Source organism: Lycorma delicatula, chromosome 7 (assembly GCF_047948215.1).
Source record: "Lycorma delicatula isolate Av1 chromosome 7, ASM4794821v1, whole genome shotgun sequence".
Lineage (NCBI taxonomy): Eukaryota > Metazoa > Arthropoda > Insecta > Hemiptera > Fulgoridae > Lycorma > Lycorma delicatula.
In genome coordinates, this window is record NC_134461.1 from 69229058 (window position 1) to 69242977 (window position 13920).

Consider the following 13920-nt stretch of genomic DNA (forward strand, 5'->3'; position numbering starts at 1 on the left):
CTGTATAAGAAGTATAAGAATAAATAACCAATGCAAGGAAAATATAATAATTTTGTTGTAAACTTTTTCTTTTTTCTAAGATAGAAATATTATTTTCTGCAAATATAATAATAAATTATGGGTTTTATTGGTAAAGAATCTTCAATCTCTTATGTAACTTTTTCTTTTTTTTTTTACTTACCGAATGAGCAATATTAAACGAGCATTATATAGTAAATGATGTCTTCTTGATTTCTTCTGTTATAGGTTTTCCTTTACATTTTAAAAAATTTTTCTATTACAAGAGAAATATTTTCTGTTCTTAACATAAGTGCCTTATAAGATCACTCTAATTAGATGACCTAAAAATTACATAAAACTGTAATAAACGATATAATTAGTAGATTTGGACTTGCAAATACTCTTCAGATTTTCGGGTATTTTTGAATCTTGATTTTTTAAGAGGTGCAACGGGTGTTTGGCGCAGTGGCTTAGTCAACATAGCCATGCTACTGTTCTGTTTGTGCGACAGGACTGGCTACACATGTCTCCGGTTACTTGACTAAAAAACATAAAATTAAAAAAATTGATGTTAGAATAAAAAAAAAAATGTTGAAACACAAGAAATCATATAATGCAGACGAAGCCGCAACGGGGATGTTAGTATAAATATAGACCTATGAATAAAATTCTGTAACTCTAAAATCTCAAAAACTACTGGATCAAATTCATTAAAATTTAGGTATTCTGTAGAACTATACCTGAAGTTATGCATGTGAACATTTTATGAAAATTGGTTGAGTTGTTCTTGAATTACGCTCAGTTTAAGAACGGAGCAAGTTAAAAGCGTGGTTCGTTATGATGCTGCTAATTGAAATGTGGAAACAAAAAACAAATAACTGAAATCGATCTTCTTGCGCAGAACTGTGTTAGCATTTTTTTTACGTTACGCCAGAACTAAATATAACCAAAAGCTAATAATCTATATCATGTTGATTTGGCTCTAACTTGAAATTTATCGGAAAGATAAATTTCCATCATATAATGATTAATTCTCGAATAATTTAAGAATAATAAAAAATTCACAGTTTTAAGTTTAAAAATTGAGTATAAATTACAGCATTATAATACGTTATATCATCGAATGTATATTAAATAGAAAATTTTACATTGAGTAAATTATAACTGCATGATCCTATTTTATATTAAATATCAAACATTAATGATAATTTGCAGCAGGCTGTATACCATTTGTTAATTAGTTATAAGTTAGCTTAGGGAAGCCATTGCTAAATGCTAAATACAATGTTCCTAATTATATATGTAATTAAGTACAAAATGTAACCAGCATACATTTCCAAATATGAAATGTAATTATTACAGAATGGTAGCTGCGTTTACTACTCAACTATTTTATACCGTACGTACTGTTTGCCCTCTCTCTTGCCTTCTCTTCCTTTTTACTCTCTCTGTCAGTCTGTTTGGTTGTCCATGTACGATAAATCATCACAAATGAACCGACCTGAGGTCCTGCAAATTAGACAGAATAATTGGTGATTAATGTTTCCAAACACTAGGACTACACTGGACTAACGTTGAAACCACATTTATGTGATGGACGTGACGGGAGCGCTATATATAAACCAACGATCTGTTTCATTGGAATTGTTATAACCATTTAAGTGATAAATTTTCTTCATGTATGTATCCATTGCCGTGTTATATATGTGGTTTTATGTAAATACTCTTAATCTGCTAATTAAACAGAATATATTTCATTCAGTGTCTATATAAAATTTCTCTTAATCATCTAAGTGTAACAAAAAATTAATCCGCCAATCTTCATTGCGGAGCGGTAGTTAGATACTACCACTCCGCAATGGCATTTTTCATACGTTACAAAATTTCTATTTTCATAATCTTATCAAACTGGGCCGTTGATATGATTATACAATAAATCATTAAAATATAAAACCCACTTACCAACAAATCTTTTTATACGTTCAAGCGCTTTCGGAAACAATTTCCATCTTCGGGAACTTAGATTTTTTATATTATCCTTAAAAAACTAAACCTTTATCGTCATAATTAGAATTGTTATGTAACCTTTGTAAAATATATAATAGTGGTCGTCTTGTGTTTAAAATTGTGTCAACTTAACGTCCTCTCATTATGAGTCCTTCTTTCTTTTTCCTGTTTAGCCTCCGGTAACTACCGTTTAGATAATTCTTCAGAGGATGAATGAGGATGATATGTATGAGGGTAAATGAAGTGTAGTCTTGTACATTCTCAATTCAACCATTCCTGAGACGTGTGGTTAATTGAAACCCAACCACCAAAGAACACCGGTATCCACGATCTAGTATTCAAATCCGTGTAAAAATAACTGGCTTTACTAGGACTTAAACGCTGTAACTCTCGACTTTCCAAATCAGCTGATTTGGGAAGACGCGTTCACCACTAGACCAACCCGGTGGGTCTCATTATGAGTCCTGTCACAACAATTCAAAACGGTGAAGACATTCATAATTACAAAACGTTAAGTCGACACAATTTTAAACACAAGACGACCACTGTTATATATTTTACAAATTTTATATAACAATTCTAATTATGACGATAAATTTTAGTTTTTTAAAGAATAATATAAAAAATGTTAGTCCCTGAAGATGGAATTCGTTTACGAAAGCGCTTGGAAGATATAAAAAGATTTGTTGGTAAATGAGTTTTATATTTTAATTATTTATTCTATTTTCATATTCACTCGTATAGGCTTAGGTCTTATATGTTGAATTATTAATTCACCAACCAAAAAAAAATCGCTTTTTCGATTTATCTGAGACGAATATCAATTTTATCTTTATATAAATTTCTGCTAGGTTATTTTAAAAGATTTTTTGCTCTTATAGAACATGCTCACATCTATATTTTCCAAAATATGGTTGCCTTTTTACTATTTTGCCAATTATTTACTTCTTAGATACAAATTCAAAATGTTGTAAGAAGATTAGTCTTAGTTTCTTAAAAAATATTTGGTAGTGTAATTATATCAAATAAAAATGCAAGGTGCGTTGGTTTGTTTGTTTGCTGTAGGTGTTCACATTTTTACTTCCTTGTTCGAAGTAAATCGCGAAAATTTTCGGTTTCCATATTTCAACGTAAATATCCATTTTGACCATCCCTGAATCCATTTTGACTAATTTCGGCGTGACGTCTGTAAGTAGGTTTGAATGTATGTATGTATGTATGTATCTCGCATAATTCAAAAACGATTAGCCGCAGGATGTTGAAATTTTGGATTTAACACTGTTGTAACATCTAGTTGTGGAGTTCCCTTTTTTATTACAGTCGACTGAACCAAAAAAGTCCATAAAAGCCCAAAATCGAAAAACAGTGGATTTTGGACTTTTTCTTAACTGCAGTAATAAGCTCTCATTGAGAGCTTTTCAACGATGTATCATAAGTGTTACTTATTTTCATTGGTTCCTGAGGTGTAGCCAAATAAAATTTTTATTAATGAAATATTTGAGTCTTAGGGGAAGGCATATTGGTTCGAGACAGACATCATCTCCTATTTTTAACTATTTTTTTTTTTTTTAATTTAAAAATTTAATTTATATTGATTTATTAATTATTATTAACATCTCATTGTAAAAATATTTTTACAATGAATAATTCAAAGATAACAAAAAAAAAATATGAAAAATATCAGAAGTTTTTAATGAAATAAAATGTTATGTACTTTTTATTTTGCGTAAATGTAATTTAATAGGCGTACAAGGAAGTCATCTGTTGTCCACACCAGATTTTAATTTTTGAAGCACAAACTTTAATGAATTGAATTAATGAACTGTGAAATGTGACCTCTATCCCTGTGTGAGCTGGGTTTGAACTGAATGATTTGAATAAATAATATTACAAATATATGCTTTATTTGCTTAATTTTTTGGCATAATTTCCTTTGTTGTATTAAAAAAAAAACAATTTAGTTCTTTTTATTATTTTCCATTTCTGTTACAATTTTTTTTAAATTATTGAATTTATAAGCTTCGCTTACAAATATTTATCCAAATTATACTTGTGTTTTGGGGATACAAAGAAAAAGATTGTGGTTAGATCTGTGCTAAAAAATCACAACTCAATAAACAGCTAAAAATGATCAGGTTTTTGAAGCTTTTCATTGTAAAAGTTTTTGTTGTTAGTATGCTAAATTCATGAACGTCATGTAAGTAATTACAACTGGCAAAAATATTTTAAAACATCATGCGTAATGCAACAAACCATGCAACATTTTTGCGGCGGGCCGTGGGCCCGCCTTTTTTCTACTTTCATATTAGCACAATTCAGTAAATGACCTGAATACTACATGTATATATACCCCTGGCTAAGATAAATAATAATAATTTTATTTTTATCTTTTTTTCATAAATTGTACAATATTGGGTCCCACTAAGATATTAGTCTTTTCAGCGGATTTTCGTACTAACATAATTTGAATTGAGCACAAAAAATACAACGAAAAATATACTAATATGCTTAAATAATACTTAATACTGTTATCAAATCTTAATTAAGGTGTCATCAAAAAGTTAGAAAAAAATTTTAACTAAAAATTTAATTAAAATATAGATTAATTTAAAAAAAATAAAATAGTTTTCGGTTAAAAATTAGAATAAGTGTAAATAAAGGTAATTTTTAATAAATTCATGCATCTAAGTTAAGCCGCATTTTGCAAAATACAGATTACATTTTATAATGCTATACAAAATATTTGGCATTTATAGACCTAGAAAAGGAATTCGATAACGTAGACTGTAATAAAATGTTCAGCATTTTATAAAAATTAAGATTCAAATACAGAGATGAAGAACAACCGCTAACATTTACAGGAACCGAACAGCAACTGCAATAATTGAAGAACATAAGAAAGAAGCCGTAGTAAAAAAGGAGTCCGACAAGAATGTTCCCTCTCCTGTTACTTTTTAATCTTTACATAGAACTAACAGTTAATGATGTTAAAAAACAATTTAGATCCAGAATAACAGTAAAAGGTGAAAAGATAAAGTTGCTACGATTGCTGATGATATACCAGTAGTAATTCTAGCTGAGAGTAAAAAAAATTTAAAGAAACAATGAACGCCATGAATGAAGACCTGTGCAAGAACTACCGAATAAAAATAAACAAGAACAAAACGAAAGTAATGAATGTAGTAAAAATAATGAAGATGAACCACTGAATTTAAAAATAGGAAGAGAAAAGAGTATGTAGATAAAATAATTTTGTTATTTGGGAAGTAGAATTACTAAAGATGAACAAAGCAGGAGCGATATAAAAAGCCGAATAGCATAGGCAAAACAAGCCTTCAGTCAGAAATATAATTTGCTTACGTCAATAATTAATTTAAATGTTAGGAAAAGATTTTTGAAAGTATACGTTTGGAACGTAGCTTTATATTGAAGTGAAACTTGGACGATCGGAGTACCTGAGAAGAAAAGATAAGAAGCTTTTAAAATGTGATGTTGCAGTAGAATGTTAAAAATGAGATGGATGGATACAGTGACAAATGAAGAGCTGTTGCGGAAAATTGATGAAGAAAGAAGCACTTGAAAATATATAGTTACAAGACGAGACATACTTATAGGCCACATATTAAGGCATCCTGGAATAGTCGTTTTAATATTGGAGGGCAGATAGATGAAAAAAATTGTGCAGGCAGGCAACGTTTGGAATATGTAAAACAAATTGTTAGGGATGTAGGATGTAGGGGGTATACCGAAATGAAACGACTAGCACTAGATAGGGAATCTTGGAGAGCTGCATCAAACCAGTCAAATGACTGAAGACAAAAAAAAAATGTTTTTATTATTAGTTCCTTATTTTCGGTTTTGTAAAACAGCATTGGTACAATAAAAGATTATTTCCTAATACAATGCATTTGTTATTGTTCAATTTATGTTTGAGTAAAACATAAGAAGTTTCTTAAACGTAATTAATTTTTAAACGTTTTAGGGAAACGTTAAATTTTTAGGGATGTAGGATGTAGGGGGTATACCGAAATGAAACGACTAGCACTAGATAGGGAATCTTGGAGAGTTGCATCAATCCAGTCAAATGACTGAAGACAAACAAAAAATACGAAATACAAAAAATCATTACTACATAAAACAATACATTTTATAATGAAAGGAAATTAACGATTAAGAAATTTCCGCTAATAAATAATAAAATACGTCTTCATACAATTTTTTTTATCTATTTCAGAAAATATTTGAATGCAGTGTATAAAAATGGTTGAAATTTGGGCTTTTAAAATTTTTCTTACCATATTAATTAAAATAATTTGGTACCGTGTAAATTCGTTTGTGTCATAAATAAAGGGTTTTTTGTGTTTGTTCTCCTGCTCCGCTGGGCCGGCTCAGCAATCAAGTATTACTCAGCCCAGAGCAGTGTCATAAACCCACTGGGTTGGTCTAGTGGTGAACGCATCTTCCCAAATCAACTGATTTGGAAGTCGTGAGTTCCAGCGTTCAAGTCCTAGTAAAGTCAGTTGTTTTATACTGATACTAGATCGTGGATACCGGTGTTCTTTGGTGGCTGGATTTCAATTAACTACACATCTCAGGAATGGTCGAACTGAGACTGTACAAGACTTCATTTACACTCACATATCATCCTCATTCATCCTCCGAAGTATTATCTGAAAAGTAATTACCGGAGGCTAAACAGGAAAAAGAAAGAAAGAGGAGGAGTATCCTTGCGACTGTAATGAGTCTCTCAATTTACCGGCAGTACGTCTGGCATAGCAGGTCGGCTCACCGGTTCCGGATCTCTTCCTAATCATCATATTTTCTCTGCCTCTAACCGCTAATGCCACACCGGGCCCGGCTATGCCGTTCCCTGGCCCTGCCCCTGCAGCCGTGTCTCGATAAATAAAGGGTTATATTGCGTTTTAGAGGTTATTCGTTACTTTGGAAACATTATTTATAAAGTAAGAATTACCTAGGGAGATCGACGTATTATATTACTTAGATATTTAAATTTGGATTGTTTTACAATGTGTCTGAAACCACCTAAAGTCCTCTTTTTTGAAGTTTTAGATACGCGTCAGCTGCCAATTCCCATAGTTCCTCATCAAATTTGTTAATCTCGGATTAGTAAAAAGATTTTACGTGGGAAGACATTCTTCAGATAATATAATCTATTCAGACAAGCTCTAATTTTACAAAAGAGGTTTTTAAGCGGAAACCCATTTCAACTGGTCACTGTCAGTCTATTACATTTGCATGCCACATTATTATTCATACTGAGTCTGAATGAATAATTATAATTATGCCCAATTAACATCGCTAACGAATCAGATTTAATGAGACCAGTTTTGAAATGTATGAGCATTGTTTTATTTTTTGTTAATAACGAGTTGGTTATTTTCATATCATATTAAAAATTTTTTTTTAAATCGTCCTGCAATAAAGATTTTGCGAGATGAAGATCTTAGTGGGCAACCAAAAATACAATATCAACTGGGATAAACTGTTGGAAAGTTTTTACGTAAATAATAATGTGTTTTATTTATTTGCTTCCATAAAATATACAATATTTGGTCACACTAAGACATAATATTCATCAACAGGTTCCCGTATTAACATAATTTGAGTACAAATTATTAGCACAGTACAACTCAAAGATACAATGAAAGTTATACCCTAAAATAATACTTCAAATGTTATCAAATAATTAATGTGGCATCACAAAATAAAAATTAATTAAATAGAGATTATTTAAAAAATTAGAGGCAATATAAGTTTAAACAAAGGTAATTGTTAATGCATACATACATTTGGATAAGGCTGTTGTTGCAGATAATCGATTACATTTTATAATACACAAAATATAAAAAAAAAAATACGTAAATCATATATTTTACCATAAAAGGAAATGAAGACTAAGAAATTCCCTCAAACAGTTAAAAATATCTTTATTAGAAATTACCTTTTTTCTATTTCTAAAATGTTTGAAGTCAGTTTATTAAAAATGATGGTTGGAATTTTATCTTTTTAAAGTCTTCTTAGAATATAATCGACTAATGTACTTGGAAATTCAAGGCTTACAATCAGTTGATAATGAAAATGTTAGTCAAACACTGAGTCTTGTAGCAAAATCTATTGATGCTCGTTACAAACCGGATATTATTCATGTTGCTGTTATTATTAATAATAATAATAATAGTGAATTTACTCACGATAATATAACAGATATAATAAACAAAAAAATCAAATACACTGTTAAAAATATTTACGTAAACTGACAATTCATTCTATCAAGATAGTAATGTACTAGAACGGTAGTTAAATAAAACATTTACATGCTTACAAAGTTATGAAAAGTTAAATAAAACAACAGCTTGCCTTTCCAACCTGTTGCATCTAAGAAGTACACAAAACTATAATAACAAAAAAAAGCCAAGAAAAAAAATGAAATGTTATCAATAAAATTCATATAAATATCTAAATTACTTTTGAAATCTTTTTTCAGTGCAGATGGTAGAACTGTAAAACGTTTTACTGACTAAGATTACGTTGCCGTATTTATGTTTTTCAGAATCACCTCTAGCAGTATTGCGACATCTTATCTATCTCTGCTGAATTAAATTAAGTTTTGAAATTCAAAACTTTCAAACAATCGGCGTAGGAATTATAGAATTAATACTATTTTTATCTCTCCAGTAAAAAATCATGGTGCGATGAGTTGTTTGTTTGCTGCATGTGCTCATATTTTTTTATTTTTGTCACCATGGCAAAATAAATATAATAAAGTAAAATTACTTTTCTTTTTTCTTTAATGAATATCATTAAAATACTTAATATTCTCACAAAATTGAGGATATGAACGTGTCGAGGGTCCAGGGGGCTCTGCCCCTGATATATAAGAATACCTTATAATCTACTTCGAGGGTCGGGCGAGCGAAGCGAGCCCTGACCGGCTAGTTGACAATAGTTAATTAATGAATTATTAAGAGGTATAAAAAACAGAAGAAGTGTACATAAATTATGCGTAAAATTTTGTACAGACTAACATATTGATTCAAGGAGGGTTCTTTTCACATTTTTAAACTTTATATTATAATGGAAAAATAAACTTTTTTTTATACATAATTCGTATTTATTTTAAATGTGAATATACTTTATATTTAATCTGTTCTTTACAATTAAATCAAAAATATAAATAATCATTTCAAAATTATAAATAAACGTTCAAATTTCGTTTTATAGACCTTAAGCCATTATTAATATATATTTCTACGCGTATTTTATTTTAACAAATAATTTACACGATTTGTAATTTGATGTAAATTAAATGAAGTTTATAAAAAATAAACGATCTGTAGTTACTGTTATGATGTATTATCTATTTTGAACAATGTAAAAGCAAATTTATAAATACTGGAGTTCCATTCTTTAACAGGTAGTTCAATAATTGTATACTCAGAATAAGGAAATTCTCAATTCCATTCTTATGATGTTATATATTTTGAAAACCTACCCACGTACGAATGCACTGACTTTGATCATTCTTCTCTTATTTTGTAGAAGAAATTCGTTTAATTGACCCTTAGTAAGTTTCTTCCAAATAATTTTCAGCAAAAATATGTAGTAAAATTAAAGATAAATTCTATTTATTTTTCATCATTATTTTTAGTACTGAGTAATTTAATTTACTTTGTCATATCATAATAATGTTTTAAGTAAATTATGGTATTTAAAATACTTCAATCAAAACTACAGAAAGTAACTAGTTGGAAAACTTACAATAGAGCAAAAAAATAATAATACTTATTCATGCACCTCTATTATTGTTAAATACTTGGTTGTACTTGCCCAACATTTTTTCATCGTATACCTTTTTTTTTCGTGGGCAGCAGTTTTTGTTGATATCATTATTAGTATAGGAATAAAACCAAAGAACTTTCAATTAGATAAAAATTAAAGAAAAAGAAATAAAAAAAATCACACTACAAAATAAGAAATACTCTCCAGTCCCAACTTTATTAATTTGAAGACAGATTAACGGTTAGCAAGTTGGCATTTGTACGCCGACGTTTTGGCGATGCTGGTTGATAGTTCCACAGAAGATGAAGTGGTGGAAAAGGAGAATAGGGCCATAGGACAGATAAGCATGTGGTTGACGACAACGGGGCTACGACTCGCTCCACAAAAAACGCAACTCGTAGTTGTGGGAGGCCGACGTAATATTAGAATTCTAGTTACGGTCGATTGGGTTAAACTAAAAACAACGCCCTATGTGAAATATCTCGGAGTATGGTTCGATCAAAATGGGCTATACAACCGATACCTCAATAAAGTATGCAGTAAAGCGGAGCGGATCGTCAACGCTCTGAGTAGCCTGATGGGCATCAAGTGGAGATCTAGAGCAGATAAAGGAAAGCTATTGATGATAGTAGCGACTTCTATAGTGCCTGCCTGGTTTTCGGCACTAAACACCACGAGGAATGTGAAGATGATGACATCACTGCAGAGACGAATGAATTTAAGGATTATGGCGGCGTACCGAACGATATCGGCGGATGCGGCGAGAGTCCTGACCGGGATACCACCGATCTAGGTTCGGGCTACCCAAATGAAACGAATCTATGAGGGTATGGACAGGAAAGATGCCACTAATTTCTTGCTACAAGAATGGTAAAAAAAGTGGAATTCGCTACAACTGGGGCGTGGAAAAGAAGCTTATTACTGAGATAGGACCGTGGCTGGGGAGAAACATGGTGACGTGGGGTACTACCTATCACAGTTCATCTCCGGTCACGGAGGATTTGGTGTATACTTACACAGATTTAAAAGAAGGGAGCTCCAAAATTGTGTGTACCGCGGTCAAGAGGACACTCCTGCCACGCCTTTTTTGAATGTGCAAGTTGGGAGGATCTAAAAGCAAGATGTAACATACAAGAGATTACCCTAGAAACTACAACAAAGTAAATGTTGAGAAGTAAAGAGGAATGGCTGACAATAGAGAGATTAGTGGCTGAGGTTAAACGAGCAAAGGAAGTAGATTACAAGAAGTGGGAGGAGTTACTTTAAGAAAGAAAGAAAAAACATAACGACTGAGAATCGACTGCTGGGGCAGGGCCCGGGAACGACACAGTCGGGCCCGGTGTCCCTGGTCTTAGCGGTTAGAGGCACGGGCAAGATGAAAATAAGGAAAAGATCTGGAACCGGTAAGCCGACCTGCCATGCTGGTAGGCGGGTAAGCTCATTACAGGACAATCTACTGAACTGAGTAATACTTGATTTTTGACCCGGCACAGGAGCAGGACAAATAAAAGTTCGCATTTGTGTTTTTTTCTTTTTTCGAATTTTTTCTGATACCTTAATTTTCAATTAAGTTCAATATTTGTTTTAAACGTTATTTGTGTGTGTGTGGTGAATTTCTAAGCTATCATTTTTTTATTGAAAATATTTTTTCGGCAATTTAATAATGTAATTTATAATTACTTAGATGGAGTGAGTTTTAATATTATTTTTGTAATATGGCACTTTGATAAGCAAATTTTATATTTTAATAATTTAATATCATGATTTTATTTTTTCCATATTAAATTAAATAAAAATATTCGTCAGTATTTTTTAATGAATATGAATATATTCTACTTTCATTTATATATACATATATATATATTTTTTTTTCATTTTACAAGGATATTTTTTATTAAATAATTAAATTCTGATGTACAATTTAATTTTTTCGCGTTTCATGTTATTAAATTTACGGTTTAGTTAGTATTTCAAATATAAATAGTATTTCTTCATAAGTACTTTATGCATCTGGATGGTTTTTTGCATAACTATGATTGGTGACAAACTATAATAAAAGTTGTAATGTACACTATTTTTTTTTTTCTGCGAATAGTTCACTTTGGAACACGTTAGATCTTTTATTTATTTGCGGTTCTTTCTTTTTTTCTGTCTGCCCAGTACCTTTTCATTCTTTCTGATACCTCTTTCCTTCGTTGTTCAGAAAATTCAACTATGTTGTTTTTGTGGTTCTTGGATCCTTTTATTTTCATCTTTTAATATTCCTTAAAATTTCTATTTCTCTTAAAATTTCCTTAGTTCTTTTAGGTTTTCTTGGACTTGTATGAACCATTTACCTCTATTTTTTTTTTTATATAATAAAGGAATTATTTTATATATTTACAAAGTTTAATAAACTTTTATATGTATTTTCTTCGTATTGCTGTTAAAAATGTCGTTATTTTGTTTATCTTTTAAATTGGATACCAAATCAGAGTTTTTTTTTTATTTATTACTCTTTGAAGTGGGCAAAGAAAGTGAATAATTTACGCAAAATACATTCAAGGTTATAATCGAGATATAGGTATTTAAAATGTATTCGTATTGTATTTATTGTACAACATAAGATAAATAAATATAAAACGAATTAACCAAATTAAATATTTAAAGAGATGTATTATATACTTAAATGGAACCGTTTCTAAAATTATATTAAAGTTTTCATAGTTTAGTGATAGAATAGTTGTAATGTTTAATATTGTGTAATATATATATTAAATTATTTTATTAACACTGGGTTTTTTTTTGTTTTTTTTTAGTCAATAGAAAGAATCCACATCAGTGACGCGCAAATATTTCTGCCCTTTATTAATTTATTATTTTGATGTTTGTTGTGTTGTTTTTTTTATTTTTTTTTTTATTTCCGTGTGAAAGGATGTGGGTTGTATTTATTGTCACTAGCGGTGAAAGCGGTGATCCGAGATGTGAAAGCGTAAACAGCCTGCTCTCTTGTATACATCGTTGGTTAGTTGGATAATATCGATTTAAGGGGAGGTGGACTCCACGTTATACTACTCTACTGCACCATCATACCACATCTACGTGTCTGGTTTTACCGCGAGTGAACTAAAATTGAGAGTGGTAAATGCACCGGACTGTGGTAACAGTACGGCAGAAGACCAAACCTACTCAGGATGTAGGCTTACAGTATACCGGTAATGTATAAGGGGTGAATATCGATTTAAAAGGGGTTGAGTGTAGGCTTACTATACCGTGAAGGGTTGCTTAGAATACCGTTTGAGGCGGGGATTTCCTCGAGGGGACCATCAAGAGATAGTACCGGAAAGGTAGTGTCTTTCAACTGTTATAAAAACTGCCCACGCGACAAGACACGTGTTATACTGTTGTGTTATGGCTCGTACTTCTAAAATAAACAAACAGGCTGCAGTTTGCTTTTCAATTCTTTTTTATATCCACCCGTTTCGTTGTTTTCTTTTTTCAAAATATTTTAATAATTGATTTTATCATAATAGCAAATGGAATTTTTACTCAGTTGTTTTGTAGCCAACCAATTTAATTTGTTTTATGCCTCCTTGTGAATTTTGTCGTTTACCATCTGCATATCAGATTCCTTTTTTTTCTTTAAATCCTTTCGTTATTCTTACTTCTAAATAAATGATCTCTAAAATTAATTTCTAAATAAATTATTTCATAAAATTTTTATTATGCTATATAAACTCTTACACCAGAGGCAATGGATCATAATTTTGAAAAATGAAACCAAACTAAGTTGTAATTTTTCCATTTTCCCATCCTTCTGTATGTTTATCCACTTTACTTACCATTATTACTATCAGCTACTCCTCTATTTGTCTAAAAATCACAAAAAGCAAAGAAAAATATTATCAACCAGAGGATAATAGTAAGCAATTCTTTACCTCACAGAGACATGCATTTCCGTTGTACAAGGATTAATGCGTTGGCCTTCACCATATTCAAACGCCAATAAATATTTAAGACAATTCAAGACGGTTAGAATCCAATTATCATTCTGTTAATGGATCTAATTAACAATCACCTTTGTCACGTAATCCAAGAATGTAATTATCTAAGGTACACTATTCATGATAAGAT